Source organism: Canis lupus, chromosome 24, assembly GCF_011100685.1.
Source record: "Canis lupus familiaris isolate Mischka breed German Shepherd chromosome 24, alternate assembly UU_Cfam_GSD_1.0, whole genome shotgun sequence".
Classification (NCBI taxonomy): Eukaryota; Metazoa; Chordata; class Mammalia; order Carnivora; family Canidae; genus Canis; species Canis lupus.
This window is the reverse complement of record NC_049245.1, coordinates 32,374,818-32,390,774: the sequence shown is the minus strand read 5'-3', so window position 1 is coordinate 32,390,774 and position 15,957 is coordinate 32,374,818. Positions and strand designations below refer to the sequence as shown.

General features: G+C 43.9%; 1 protein-coding gene across 6 annotated transcripts in view; it reads right to left on the bottom strand.

Annotated features, from left to right (window-relative positions):
* The window catches only part of GDAP1L1 (ganglioside induced differentiation associated protein 1 like 1), a 49,234-nt gene that overhangs the window by 32,021 nt on the left and 1,256 nt on the right, over positions 1 to 15,957 (bottom strand). For 2 of the 6 annotated variants that reach the window (XM_038572381.1, XM_038572383.1), the window contains 3 exons: positions 8,114 to 8,295; positions 7,818 to 7,947; positions 7,434 to 7,570 (listed from right to left, as the gene is read on the bottom strand). The gene's annotated coding sequence lies outside the window, so the exon portion shown is untranslated. The remainder of the gene's footprint in view (positions 1 to 7,433; positions 7,571 to 7,817; positions 7,948 to 8,113; positions 8,296 to 15,957) is intronic. The other 4 variants (XM_038572382.1, XM_038572384.1, XM_038572385.1 and 1 more) reach the window with 2 other exon arrangements.

Sequence of the window (15,957 nt, the reverse complement as noted above, 5' to 3'; positions counted from 1 at the left end):
GACACACAGAGAGAGGCAGAGACGTAGGCAGAGGGAGAAGCAAGCTCCCCGTGAGGAGCCTGATGAGGGACTCGATCCCAGGACCCCGGAATCAGGACCTGAGCCAAAGGCAGATGCTCAACCACTGAGCCACCCAGGCATCCCTGCTCAGCACTTTTTAGTCATTAACTCAGTTGAACTGATACTGTTACTATCCTGATACTGCCAATGGGGAAACTGATGCTCAGGTGAATGAGGTTGTTAGCCCCAAATCAAGTGCTAACATCCAAGTCCATAGAAAATGGAGTTGTTTTTTTTAAAGATCTTATTTATTTATTCATCACACACACACACACACACACACACACACACACACACACACACACAGAAGCAGAGGGAGAAGCAGGCTCCATACAGGGAGCCCGATGTGGGACTCGATCCCAGAACCCCGGGATCTCACTCTGAGCCAAAGGCAGATGCTCAACCACTGAGCAACCCAGGTATCCCAGAAAAGGGAGTTCTAAGAGCCACACAATAGGGGATTAGATAAAATACATCGTTATCATAGAATAATTTATATCCACTAAATGTGTAAGGGTATAATGTAAAGGTAACAATTATATGAGCTACTCTAAAACTTCTACTTAGCGAGGATACTATAATATTTAAAATATAAACATTAAAAAATACAGGTTACCAAAAAAGTATGTACCATTCAATTTTTAAAATATAAAAGTTATAGAAGGAATAGTCAGTAAAAGTGGTTACATGGTAGGGTGCCTAGGTGGCTCAGTCAGTTAAGCACCTGACTCTTGATTTCAGCTCAGGTCATGATCTCGGGGTCATGAGATTAGGCCCTGCATCAGGCTCTGCACAGAGTCTCCTTGAGATTCTCTTTTTCTTTTTCCCTCAGCCCCTCCCTCAGCCCCTGCTCGAGTGCTCACTCTCTCTCTAATAAATAAATAAAATATTTTTAAAAAGTGGTTATGTGGTTATATTACGCTGAGTGGACACAGATAAGGGGGGATCACAAATGCCTTTTTCTCTCTCAGTTGGATTTTCCAGTTTTCCTTCTATTATGGACTGAATTGTGTCCCCACAAAATTCCTCTGTCAAAGCCCTAAATCCCAATGTGACTGTATTTGGAGATAAAGGAGGTCACAAGGGTGGGGTCCTAATCCTTTTTAAGAAGACAGTCTCCTCAAGCAAGCACCAAGGGAAAGCCATGTGAGGACATGGTGGGAAGGCAGCCGTCTACAAGCCAGAAGAGAGGCAGAAACCAACCCTTCTGGGACCTTGATCTTAGACTTCCAGCTTTCAGAACCATGAGAAAGTACAATTCTGCTAAGCCAGCCCAATTTGTGGCAGCCTGAGCAGATGAATACACCTACAATGGAACTACATGATTTACATCTTTTAAAAAGGATCCGAGCTTGGTTTTATGTTTTTTTTTGGTTTTAAAAAGATACTGCTTGACTTCTTGTTCCCCACTGGGGGCAAGCCAGGCCTGGGAAAGGAGAAGGAATGAACAGGGTCTAAGTGTCCTTTAGCATACTGCTTTACAGAAATCCTGCGACAAGTGTCCTAATGTCCACACTGACAGATGGGAACATGGAGGCTCAGGAAACATGAACTGTCTGACCCGCAATCACCAGCAGGGAAGCAGCAGAGCTGGGGTTGGGATCAAGGTATATCTGATCCCCAGATACACCTGAGCCCTTTTCTCTGCAGACGACTGCCTCCATATAGAGCAGATGCTGAACGGGGTACAGCCATGGGTAGGCTGGGGTGGGAGTGGAGGACATCCTTCAGTTTGTAAGGATCACTCAGGAGATTCTGTTTCCAAGTTTTGGGCAGGATGAATGGTTCTCCCAGAAGTTAGAAGTCACCTTAAGAAATTCACTGTGAAAACTCCTAACAGTGAATGCATCTAATGTCTACATCCATTACAACAGGGCCTACTGGCTTAGGAAGCTACAGGGACCCCCAAAATGCCATAAGGGTGTGGTGGAGACCACGGCAGATTGGTAGAGCATGTGTACCACCTAACATACAGTTGCCTGCTCCTTGTTCCGGCCAATTACTCCTGGAATGGATTGCAAGCATGGCCACCACTATTCCAGGTTTTAAAGAACCTGGAGATCCAGATGTTCACATGAAATCTATTTTAAAATATGTTAAGAAAAAAAAAACTGGCTGGTACAGAAATAACAAAACATATTTGTGGGTTGGATCTAAGCCCTCATATTGTCAGTCTGCAGCCTCTACATGAGATAATTTTTGCCAGTCCTAGGGGCAATATGTTAGTTAGCATAGCAGTAGCTACTGTAAGAGATAAACCACCAAATCACAGTGTCTTTACACAGTTTTTCACTCACATAGTCTAATTAGCAGGTGGGGGGGGTAGGGCAGGGAGTTCTCTGCCAACTTTGTTATGTGGCTTCCAAGATCACCCAGGCATTGCTATCCAATGGGCATTGCCATCCAAGCAGAGGACCTATGGGAGGTTTTTATGGGTAGCAGTCCTCCTTACTTATGCCCTCGTTTCATTGGCCAGAATTTAGTCCTGTGGCCACTTCACCAAAATGCAAAAGGGAGCTGGGAAATGTAATCTCTGGCCAGTTCCAACAAAAACTGTCCTATAGATTGGCTGTGCAGACCTGTGGGGCAGTTATCTATCTCTGCCCCATGCAGTTACCGTCCTCTCCATTTTACAGATGAAGAAATGAATCTCAGAGATGCTAAGTGACCTGTGGGAAGTCTTGCAGCCAGGAGCACTGTCTTTCTGACTCCAATCCAGGGACCTTTCCTCTACCTCAGTGTTTTCCCAAACTTTCCATTTCGTAAGAATCACCCATGGCACTTGTTAAACATACAAGTTCCTGAATATTCAGGGGAGAGTGTGGTATCCTGTAGTTTCATCAAAAATCCCAGATGATTCCTCTATCAGACTCTGCACCCAGGGCTGCACCTCAGAATCATCTGGGAAGCTTTGTGAAATGTTAATCTCTTGGCCCTAACCTCTAGAAATTCTGATTCAGTGGGTCTGCAGGGAGGGGCCCTGACAGTGACATTTTATAATATTCCCAGGTGACAGTGATGTACAATTTGGGCTGGGAACCTCTGCTCCCATACCAAATTAGGCTGGTAAGTTTTTCAAACTAAAGCAACAAGAGAGAAAGAGAGAGAGAGAGATTATTGAGCCAGCATCTTAGGAACTCTTTAAATGATTCTAATATGTTGTCTAGGTTGAGACCTTCTCAATAAATGGATCAAAAGCCTGAATCAGTAGCTTTGGGGTAAGCCAAACTTTGTATTTCTAAAGCTCCTCCAGGGTATTACGATACCACTGCTCTAGGGCTCTGCTCCTCAAAGTATCCTCTGAAGTATCAGCATATCTCTGCAAGCTTGTACGCAGAATCTTGGGTTCTACACCAGACCTGATGAATGAAAATCCCCAGGAAATAAGCACATGCTCTAGGCACATCGGCTCTTTTTTTTTGGGAAGACAGCATATTAGGGCCTCCAATCAGGGCTGGCTCATTTTCTCTCCATCCCCATACACCCTCCTGAAGCTGCAAGAGGTTTTCTAGTGTCACTAGCATAGTCTGTCCTCAAAGGTCTGGGCCTTGATGCCCCGGTGCCACGGCCATCTGTTCATGGATACTTTGTTTGGTCTGGGCATGCGCATGCTTTGATCAATCAACAGGGGACTTGCAGGACCTTTCTGCCAGGGAAGGACATCACAGGTGCTGGGTACTGTCTTGGGGACAGACTGTGGGATTGGGTGCTTCACCTGAAGACCTAAAGCTCTTTAGATCTGCAGGTTGGAGAAGAAGGAAGACTTGTTTTGTGAGGTTCTGGGACCAATCAGAGGAAGTTACAGGGAGGGAGGTTGAAGTTCAACATAGGGAAAAGTTGCAAACAAGCAGGGGCAAAACTGATGGTAGTAAGCTTCCTGTTCCCCAAAGAGGACAAGCAAAAGTTGAGTGGCTTTCATGCAGGGGCACTCAGAGGCAACATCTGGACAGCATGCAAGCTGGAAAGAGAACTCCCTTCAAGGCTAAGACATGTAGACCCCTCAGAGGCTGTGAGGCTGGGGCAAGGAGAACTCGGGGAATGAGATGATTCCAGGTTCTAATGTGCCAATCATGTGTAAAGGAAGTTTGCTTAAACACAAACATGACTGCTTGTGCATGAAACAATTTCTGTGCTGGTCTCCACTAGTTTGATAGCTGCGAGGTCAGTGGTTGGGCTGCCTGCGGAGTCCACAGCATCTGACACAGATACAACAGCATCTGTCCAGTAGATATTTGTTAACTTAAATGCAAGTGGCTGAACATGATCGTTAATCTGTCTCTCAGTGGTAATTTTTGTATGCTGTGGGACAATTTGGCATCCTTTTGTGCCCTTTAAAGCATCTTTGTCAGGTATTCAAATTGTCCATTTTTCTGCTTGCTTTCTTAATAAGTGCTAATTCTTTTTCACCCAGTTCGTATCTGCATGGCATTCTTTGTCATGGCAAAACAACTCAAAACATTCTAAGCCGCCCATGAAGAGGGGTTGTTAAATCATTCAGGGGCTCTCCTCCACAAAGCCCACCCACCAATCCAAGTCAAGGACCTCTTTTCTGCAAGGATCCCAACAAGATGCCAACAGCATGGTTTCTGGTGAGTGTTCTCTATGAACTACTTTGTACTTGGTTGTATCTTGTTTTTATTTGTTTTTTTTTTTTTCCTGTTCTGAACATCTATTGCTTTTGAATAAGAAAAAGTAACCAGCAGGAACTAGACAGGTTTTAAACTCTATTTTAGATCTCTAATTTATTTTAGCCAGTTTTATCTAGTTAGCAATGTTATTATTTGAGAAAATTGCACACTGAAAAACAGAGCAAATGCTTCTAATAACTACTTAACAAGGAAGCTGAGGCCCAGAGAAATAAAGTGATTTATCTGTCCCAGGACACATGAGGCAAGAGCAGAACTCAGGCCCTGACTTGCAGACAGGTGTTCTTTCTTATACATCATTTTCTTCCCTTCCCACTGTGAACCTCTTACTGTTTTCCCTCACTAAATCAGCAAGGCAGGGGTGCCTCGGGCATTTACCTCCTCACAGGTTCGATATTTCATTTCACTGACTGGATTTGTGTAGATTTCAGAGCCAAGAGAGCCATCAGACAAGGCAGCCTCCACATATGCCTTTGCTTACTGGAAAACCACAACAGGCTACAGATCCAATGCAAAGAACTTCTGGAAGAAGCCCTGTCCTTGGCACCAGGACCAGGAGCTGTCTCCCCATTTTGAAGTCTGCTATTGGGCGATCTGCGAAGGCTGCGGGCAAGTCTGTGCCATTTCTGCCACATGGGATATTTTCTTGGGAGTTTCCAGGATTACTGAGAAGTTCTCCATGGACGTGTCCTCCAGTCTGGTCCTGGCTTCTCTGAGCCAAGTGAAAGGTGCACAGAACTTTTCCAGGAGTCTTGCCATGATGAGCAGGGCTTAGGACAGGGCTCCATAGCTTTTCCATTTGATAAGGATTCAGCTGAGAGAATGTGAAAAGCATTCATGCTGCATCAGAACCTATGCCAGCAGATTCAGGCTCTGCAGGAGCACCAGGGGCTTGGTTCAGCTGTGACAGGCTGGAAAATTCACAGGGTGAATGGATCTCAGGTTTCACAGCTGAGAAATGAGCATAAGTTTTTGTTTTTTTTTTCTTGGCATCTGGGCAGATGAGTCCATGGTGGATGTTCTGGGTGTCCTAAGGTTAGCTGCAGAATACATTTTATTTTGGTGTCCTGGTCTGTGATAAAGAGTATCTCTGGGCTAAGATGATTCTCCGAGGTGGAGAATCTAGGTCTAGAATTCTAGGTCTGGGTGTCCACTAGGAAAAGGTGCTTTTGAAGTGCAGTAGAGAAATTCTGAAGGCCAGAGGATGAGAGACTTGAACCTGAAGCACTGACAGGTTCTCAAGGCCCACACTAAAGAATTCTTTTTACTCCTTATCAAGAAAAGACAAACAGGCACTTACATGACTAAATTTTAAGAAAAGATTGCATAGTAATAATCAAAGAGGTATGGATTAAAAAAAAATCTGTGGCTTTTCAAGAAAATTATAAAAATAACACATATTCATCATAACAATTTCAAATAATACATAATCTAAGAAGTAACTATAACTCCATTCTCCTGGAGAGGTACAACATAAAATAAGGTATCGTTTTTCAAACTATCAGATAAGCAAGCTTAAAAAAATGGTAATCTAGGGATCCCTGGGTGGCGCAGCGGTTTGGCGCCTGCCTTTGGCCCAGGGCGCGATCCTGGACACCCGGGATCGAATCCCACGTCGGGCTCCCGGTGCATAAAGCCTGCTTCTTCCTCTGCCTGTGTCTCTGCTTCTCTCTCTCTCTCTCTCTGTGTGACTATTATAAATAAATAAAAATTTAAAAAAAATGGTAATCTAAATTGAACACCAATAAAATATAAATTAATAAATAAAAAATAAATTTAAAAAATGGTAATCTCCAGCATCAGCAAGGGTGGAAGCCAGGGTTTTTTGACCTCAGCACTACTGACATAATTTTTTGTGGTGGGGGCTCTCCTGTTTATCATAGGATTCTCAGCAGCACCCCAGGCCTCTACCCGCTAGGTACCAGTAGCATCTCCAGCACTAGCTCCCAGGCTAGGACAACCAAGAATGTCTCCAAATACTGTCAAATGTTCCCGGTGGGTGGGGTGCAAAATGACCCCCTGCTAAGAGCCCTTGTAGGCAAATGGACAACTCAAACACCTTTGGTGGGAGGGGTATCTGGCAGTATAACATACTTAACAGATACTAAAATTTGTGTCCTGGGGCACCTGGGTGGCTCAGTTGGTTATGCATCTGCCTCCAGCTCAGGTCATGATCTCAGGGTCGTGGGTTGAGCCCCACGTGGGTAGAGCCTCATGTTGTCCATGTTCTGCTCCCTGCTCAGCAGGGAGTCTGCTTCTCCCTCTTCCTCTTCCCTCCCCCTACTTGTTTTCTCTCATTCTCTCTCTTTTCTCAAATAGATAAATCTTTTTTATTTTTATTTTTTTAAAAGATTTTATTTATTTATTCATGAGAGAGAGAGAGAGAAAGGCAGAGACACAGGCAGAGGGAGAAACATGCTCCATGCAGGAAGCCCAACGTGGGACTTGATCCCGGGTCTCCAGGATCAGGCCCCGGGTTGAAGGCAGCACTAAACTGCTGAGCCACCCGGGCTGCCCAAATAAATCTTTTTAAAAAAATCTTGTGTCATAAAGAACTTCAGTTCAAAATACACTTACAGGGGTACAGACTTGTTGGACAAGCACTAATGACAATAATGGTTAATGGTGCTAGTGGTTAATGCAGCATTATTGGTAACAGTCTAAAAACTGGTAATGATCTAAATAACATTGGCAGGAAATTGGTCAAATATCTGTCTACCTACTTACCTATCTATCTGCAAAACACCCAGACGTAAAACTGAATTAGGCAGCTTTGACATAAAGATGTCTTCAGGGCAGCCCGGGTGGCTCAGTGGTATATATATATACACACACACATATCAAAGTCTGTATGTTTCTAAACTCTGGAAAAAAAAAAAAAAAAAAAACTCTGGAAGAAAGTGCACTAAACCACAAACTGTGGCTATCTTTCTGTAGAGTAGGATGGAAGGGTACAGGGGGAACATCTGGGATTTTCCATCTCTATATTTCAGAATCATATCATTTTACAACAAGGACACTGCAAAATAATAAAGATAAAGATGAGAAGTAGAAAAGAAAAAAAAAAGAGAAAAAGAAAGGAACACTGGTTGGAGTCCTGACTGCTCTTACCTGAAGTAAGAAAACCTGGCTTAAATGCTTGCCCTGCACTTCAAAGGTCCCAGGCAGCATCAGAGGCACCCCGGCACCAGATCTTCAAAGCAATTCTTCTAATTGGCAGAGCGGGGTAATTATTTCCATCCTGCAAATGGGGAAACTGAGACTTAGGGGGTGCCAGGATTCACCCAAGGGCCTATCTCTCCAGAGTTCCAGGGACTACCCCCACAAAGTCACAGGAGCAGGTCCAGCCACAGGCTCCCATAAGCATGGATCTAAGAAGCCTGCCCTGTTCAAGTGCTCCTACTTACGGCCTCTACTTCTTCGACTCTTACTCCTTCAAGCAAAGCTGGTATTATTCCTCCCCCAAGATTATGTTCCTCCTTCTGGCTCTCCTTCACTGAAGGCATCATTCTTTAGGAAGAGGAGGGATTCGAGATCTTACTCTGGCACTCACCAGCTCAACTAGTGGCTTCTCCTCTCTGGGCCTCACCTGTAAAATGGAGACAAATGTACCTAACTCCCAGAGTTGTTTTTAGGCTCAAAGGAATCATGTTTGTGAATGCATTTTGTAAAACAGAAGGCACTTGAAAATATTACTTTTATTTTAGCAAAAGAAAACTCTAGCTCTCTTCCTATGGGGGTATTTCAAACCTGAAATATTGTACAAAGATTTGCAATACATTGCAGTATGTTGAGAGGGTCACAGAGAGTTCTGAAAATGGGTCAGTCCATCTAAGCTAGTACCTTACCTGAGCCAGGTTCCCCTAGGACCTTTTACTGGGCTTGGGGACCTGTGCTGTCACCAGAGAGAGGTGCCAAAATGCTAAACATCTTAGGGCAGAGGAGCAGGGAAATAAGAAAACCCAATGGAGTGTATTGTCAGTACCATGGAGTAGATTTCTACTCACAGGAAAACGGACTGGGCGAGAAGCAAGTTAGTATGTCTGTCTAGGGCTTATGGGAGTGCTCAGTTAATTTATTACCATTATGAAGAGTAATGTATACAGAAGCACCTGGGGCAAGGTTTCATCTCCTCCTACCCCAGTGAATTGTGGTAAAATTGACCTTGTCAAGAACAGCAGCAACAGTGGGCAGACTTAAAACAAGCTCATCTCACAGCTGGAGACGGTGTAGTGAGGTGGGCCCTGGGAGTATGTGATTGATAACCTTGCCTTTATGCAATTTCTCAGGACATTACTGGAGACTTTAAACAGCTCATCCCTTCTTTAGGTGTAAAATTCTATTCTATGAAAATAATCAGACTCATAGTCAGATGTAGATACAGACACACAGAGACACTTTTATTTTTTTATTTTTATTTTTTTAAATATTTTTTTCTTTATTTATTTATGATAGTCACACAGAGAGAGAGAGAGAGGCAGAGACACAGGCAGAGGGAGAAGCAGGCTCCATGCACCGGGAGCCCGACGTGGGATTCGATCCCGGGTCTCCAGGATCGCGCCCTGGGCCAAAGGCAGGCGCCAAACCACTGCGCCACCCAGGGATCCCCCAGAGACACTTTTATATGTACATATACACATAAACATTTTCAGCTCAGAGTTATTAGAGCAAACATACATACCCCAACTGCCCAAAAATAGAGGAATAGTCAACTACAGAAGAAATTATGAATATATTTAAATGACAAACTATTACACAGTCATTAAGATCATGTTTTTGAGGACTACTTTGTGACTTGGAAAATGCTTACAATAATTAATGAAAAATAGTAGAATATTAAACTGTATACGCTGTTTATTAGCAATTAACACACATACATTTATAATAACATTAGCAGCAAGGATGTACTGGATGCTATAAGCCAGGCAGTGTCCTATCCCATTATTCACACAGCCCTCTCCAAGTCCTCTGAGGCGGGTACTATCATTACCCCCATTTCTCAGAGAATACATGAAGGCACAGGGGCTTGGGCAGCACGTCCAGGGTCACACAGAGGAGTGGGGATGGTGGGGCCAGACTGTTAACAGAGCCAGTATGGCTCTTAGGCACTCTGTGGCACTGCAACAAAACGCTCACAGCGGTCATCCCCAAGTGCTGGGGCTGAAGAATGCATACTTTTCTTCTTTGTATTTCCCACATTTTCTATAGAGGTATTTTCTTTCATTAAAATTAGCTTTTACTTAAAAAATAATATATTAACACATTAAAAATATTTCCGAAGTACAAGGGGTATGAAATCGGGGATCCCTGGGTGGCGCAGCGGTTTAGCGCCTGCCTTTGGCCCAGGGCGCGATCCTGGAGATCCGGGATCGAGTCCCACGTCGGGCTCCCGGGGCATGGAGCCTGCTTCTCCCTCTGCCTATGTCTCTGCCTCTCTCTCTCTCTCTCTCTGTGTGACTATCATAAATAAATAAAAAAAATTAAAAACAAAACAAAAAAAAAAAACAAGGGGTATGAAATCACCTAGGAGCCAGATAGATGGGAGGTGGTGAATCAGATCCGATTTGATCCAATACAATAGGATGGGAAAGGCCTGAAGACTAGATTGAGGGGCAAAGATACCCATTGATTTCTGAACACATCTCATTTTTCCAGGTGTTGTGGGACATCCATGGAGACAGCAAGCAGGACATGAGACACAGGTGTGGTGACAGGTGCAGAGGCATGAGCACCTGATGGTCAAGATGGTCATTTTGACATGAAGATGATTGTGAGCTGAAGGCCACTAAGACTCTGCGGGCTCAAAAGAAACTTCTGCCCCTCCCTTAACCATGCAGAAGAATCTAGACTGGGGCTTTCCCAGAATGAAAGTTACCAGCAGAGATCAACTTTATGTGAGTGACCCATCTGTATGGCAGGACAAACATCTAATTACCAACATTTGTTTTTCTTGTCACCATGAAGTACACTCCTTTCCTCTGAAGTTCCAGGTTCCTGTCCCCTTCTCTTTAGTTCAGGATGACATTTGCCTGTATAGATTTCCTGCAATGTACACTATTAAATTTGACTTTTTCCTCTTAATATGTCCCAGGTCAATTTGATCTGTCCCAGGTCAATCTTAGTCCAGCTAGAAGGACTCTTGAAGGGGATAGGAATTCTTGCTCCCTGACAGGGGACATACGGGCTGAAGATCTAGATGTGGTGTCAACAGCACGCAGATATATCACCAAAGCTGTGGAAGACATTTACTGTTTCTGCCTGCCTGTTCCCTCTATCCCTTTCTTTGGGTAATAGCGACCTATCTTTTCCTTTGGAGAAACACCCTACCAGACCTCTGTAGTCTTGGTGAGAAGGGCAAAATGCCTGGCTCTCCAAGAGGTGGGCACATCCATCAGGCTAAAGAACATTTCTTGAGGTCAAGAACCTATACTGCTGTTGCAGGTAATTCATGATGCCTAGTAAGCCTGCAGTGCCCCAGCCATTTAGCAAATGGCCTTTGCTGCTTGGGAGCCATTGCTCAGCTCTGAATCTGAAATTCAGAAGCTGCCTGGGAATTCCTGGCAATTGGTAGAGGCTCTGGTCTCCAGTCTGAGAAGGTCTGGTTGTTCAGCGTTGCTGTCTGTTGAGGGATCTTTCTGATATCCTTTCCAAGAGAAGCACAGATTTCTCTCATGTCAGACACAGCATCATCCTGGAAGAGCATGTAAGACAAGAGGAGTGGGAGAGGTGAGGTCCTTGAGGACCAGCAACTGGGCAGAGGAGGAGCAGCTGAGATCATGACCCTGGGTGCAGGGCTACAGAAGCCAGAAGGGGACTGGAGTTAAGGAGGTCATGTCCAGTGTCAGACAGTGCTCAGAACTCAAGCAACAGAAGACTGAGAAAGAAGTCACTGGATTCAGCAACAAAGAAGTTACTTGTGACCTTGGCAAGAAGTGTTTCAGTGGGGATGGAAGTCAGACTGTGGTGGGCTGAAGAGAGAGAGAATTGAAGTAGTAGAGATACCATGGTTCTAACGGGGAGGAAAGGACAGGAGCTTTAGAGGGGATCTGGGGAGAAGAGGGCTTTTTGGGTTTGGGTTTTTTTCCCATTGCTTTTATTTTCTAAAAGATGTGAAAAGATATAGTATGTGTCTGCATGTATGGAAAAATGGAGTGAGTACGAGAACAAGGGCAAGATGAGAACCAAAGTGTTATCAGAGTAAGGACTGGTCTCAGAGAGAAGGGGCAGGAATGGCTGTGGAGATAGGCCAAGAGTAAAGGACCCGTAATAAGACCTTATTTCCAAAGCCTTCCAGGAACACTGGTGTACCTTTCTCGTGAAACCTTTACTTTTTCCCTCAGGCAGAATCAGACACTCATGAATGTGTAAGCAGAGAATGAAGAAATACTTTAACAAATTAGAGCTAAATGTCAACGCTCAAGAGGGAAGATGGGTTAAGAGACCATGCAGGGCAAGGAAAGAATTCTTGGAGTTAGGCTGAGCCAGGAAACTATAATACAACACTTCCAATGTAGAATAAGTTGAAGATTTATCAAGACTTAACACAAATTTAAAAACTCAAAGCAGGCATTGTGAACTGGCAGATAAAGTATGAATGCCTGAGGCTTACCTCCACAGCCTTGGAGCAGGGCCTCTTTACATTTCTGGTCGTTGTTTTACATGGGTAATACACTATAGATTTCAATGGGCAGAACAGGAGGTCCAGGCTGCCCCCACCGAACCCCGCAGATACCCCAATGGGGCTGCCCCACAGATCTCTCATTTAGAGGAACCTCCCTGCAGGCAGGCAGTGAGAGCAGCCTTCAGCTGCACTGCCTTGGTCCAAATTCCGGTTGCACCAGTTACTAGCTGTGTGACCTCAGGCAAGTTACTGTGCTTGTCAGTTTTCTCATCTGGAAAATGAAGATGATAATGGTATGCTCAGGAGACCATAGAGAGGATTAGACGGAGTTTGTTGACACACAGTAAGGGCTATAAAAGTATGAGCTTCTATTATTATCCTCCATTTAAATGTTCTCCATTTGTTCCCTGCCAACTGGATTCAGTGGGGTGACATTAGAAATAGGCAATAATACCTAATCAGTGACTCAAATCAGAAAGCAGATTTTCACTGTCCACTTTCACTCACTGCTCATCCTGTTCGCATTTAATCTTTCCTTGAAGCCTGATGTCTTCCACTTTCAGTCTGCTACCTTGCTCTCCAGTCCTACGGGCCACTTGCTCTTTAGATCACTGCCTACTCAGGCCGGGATCACTGTGCTATCCAGGTTCTAACCCAGATAATTGTTCTCTAAAATAAAATGGTCATTTCTCTTCTCCTCCATAGTCCCCACGATTCTGAAAATACTACCGCCCCCCTCCTCCAGCCTCTAGGATGAAGACCCTTCATGATGGGATTCCTGCTATCACCTGCACTTCAAGCTCCTTATGCCCAAAACTAAACTCCCCCCATTCCCCAAACTTACTGGCTTCCTGGGTTTCCCTCCCTAGTGAATGGTGCCACCTACTGGCCACTCACTCATTCAGGCCAGGCAGCTCTCTGACTAGCAAGCTCAGTCGAATCCCGCTGAACTGAGATGCTGTGGATGCCTTAGATGCCTCTCTCCACTTCAGCCACTGTTTCAGTTCCAGCCTTCATTTACATTCATTCAAATGTCTTCAAACTAGACTCTCTTACATTCTCCTCCCTCCTCATCTACTTTCTAAGGGGCTGCCAGAGTGGTATAAATGGTCTCCTGGCACATTACTATTTTGCTTAAGAACAAAATGCAAGCTATTTAACAAGATTCTCTCCTTGATTTCCCTTGGATTCTTTCCAGTCTCATCCTCGTCCCTTCCCACTTCCCACGTCAATGTCTGACTTTCAAAACCCAGTTTAGACAGAACCTCCTCCAGGAAGCCTTGTCTGAGACATCCCCCTGAGCCTCCAGACCAGACTAGGCAACACTTCTGGGTGCCCACATGACATCCTGTGCCTCTGCTTATACATAGCACTGGGAAATTCGCTAAATTTCTGTGGAAGGAAGAGTGGGGGTTGAGGACAAGCAAGGCAACCTGACACACTGCAGTCCCACAGCACAGGTCAGGATGCAGCTCTTTTCCCTATCCCAGATCTCTACAAGGACACCATGCATTTTCTCCCCACTACTGCACTGTAGGTATAATCAAGACAAAAAAAAAAATGCTACTAGGACACAGCTGTCAATTATAAGACACAATGATTTTCTCACGGTGCTAAACTGTGGGAAATACTATCTAGGAGTCAATGAGAAAAGTAGTGATAAACAAAAGGGACAGTCTCTGCTCTCCTGTCACTTCTATCCTAGTGAAGGGCGTGGCAACGGAAAGATATTGTCAGGTAGTGGTAAGTGCTATAATGAAAAAGCCAGTTCAAGGGACACAGATGAAGAGGGCTTTTGGGGTAGCCAGAAAAGGCCCTGGTGGGGAACCAATATGAGCAGAGACATGAATGAAGAGAGTTGTGCATAAACAACGTTCCCAGCAGAGGGAACATCACATACAAAAGACCAAAGAGTCAAATCTGCCTGATAAGTTCAAGAACAGGCAAGTGCAGAACACAGTCCCACACCGTAGGCAGCAAATTTCCTCAAGCCCAGTGTATTTCCCAGGCGAAAGCAAGTATGCCTGATTTAGTTAGGGTGTGAAAAGGGAAGACAGGGATCCCTGGGTGGCTCAGCAGTTTAGTGCTTGCCTTCAGCCCAGGGCGTAATCCTGGGGTCCTGGGATGGAGCCTACCCCTCTCTCTCTCACTCTGTCTCTCTCATGAATAAATAAATAAAATCTTAAAAAAAAAAAAAAAAAAAGGGAAGACAAGTTGAGGCTGAGAGAAGTGGCCTAACTCAGTGACCAGGAAGGTGGGTGTGGAGTCAGATGGCCTAGATTTGAATCCCAATTCTGCCACTTACAAGCTGTGTAACCTTGGGTGAGTTATCTAACTTCTGATCCTTAGTTTACTAAGCTATAAAATGGACAAAATAAAAGCAACTGCTTTGCAAGTTGGTTACAAAAATTCAATGAGTCGGTCCTTGTAAATCAAGATACAAATGATCATTATCATCACCATCTTTTACTCCAGCCATTTTTATAATTGTAATCAAGGTAAGGAATAACATATTTGAGACCTAGGAACATTTAAGACTACTATTCCAGATTACCAGCTGGTAGGATGGCAGCCACATTATTGGGAAAATAAAATTTTTTTTTAAGGTTTTGAACTTGCCTTCTCCAAAGTTATTTTTGAAAATTTATTTATTTGAGAAAGAGGGAGAGGGAGAAGCAGACTCCTCACTGAGGGGCTTGATTCCAGGACCCTGGGAACATGACCTGAGCCAAAGGCAGATGCTTAACTGAATGAGCCACCAAGGCGCCCCCAAAGTTATTTTTTTAAATAAGTTATCTTCCTATGTATATTGTGTTTGTAGTATAATTTTATGAAATTAAGTCTCCTCTATTCAGTTATGATACATGAAATAGGAAGTACTGAAGGAATTTTGTATACAGCTACCATAGCTGATTAAATATTACAACATGCAGTAAATTAATACCAAGTTAATTTCCTAAATATACAAATTCTGCATATAAGCTCGGGGCTTTTTTCCATGGTTGGAAAGACCCCATGTTGCTAATACAGGAGGCATATCTAGCTTTTTATTCCCTCAGATGAAATGTTTTGCAGCTTTTCTATCTCATTCTGTCACGAGGTATCACACAATGAGCCAGGCCTGTGTGTAATGACTTGAAATTTCAGGCCACAGCAAGTGGCATGAGTTAACAGACTTGGTAGGTATTCCCCAGAGGTTCTCACTTTCCAAATACTCCCTGAGTAATGAGCCATTCTCAGAAAGCAGCTGACTTTATGATGGAGATGTGCTTACTTGAAGCACTTAAAATTTTTTTGGTTAGTATTTAATGCCTTAATGGATGGAAATAAGATAGAATGAAGAATTCACCAAAACTGTGTTTAGTACCTACTAACCTCCAGGAACTGTTAGGATTTGGGGATTTGTTACTGATCTAGATATAGGCCTTGCCGTCAAGTATGTGGGAGTCTTATCTGAAGGCGTATTTTTTTTTTTGAAGGAGTATTTTCACATGACAGCTTAAATACACATATTTAGTCGTGATGCAACACACTTTGCAACTTCTGAGAAAAATAAAAGCACCATATTTTCCCCTTTTTTATTCTTTTCTAAAAGATGTTGGGAAATGGGCAGCAGTAGATGGACAGGCT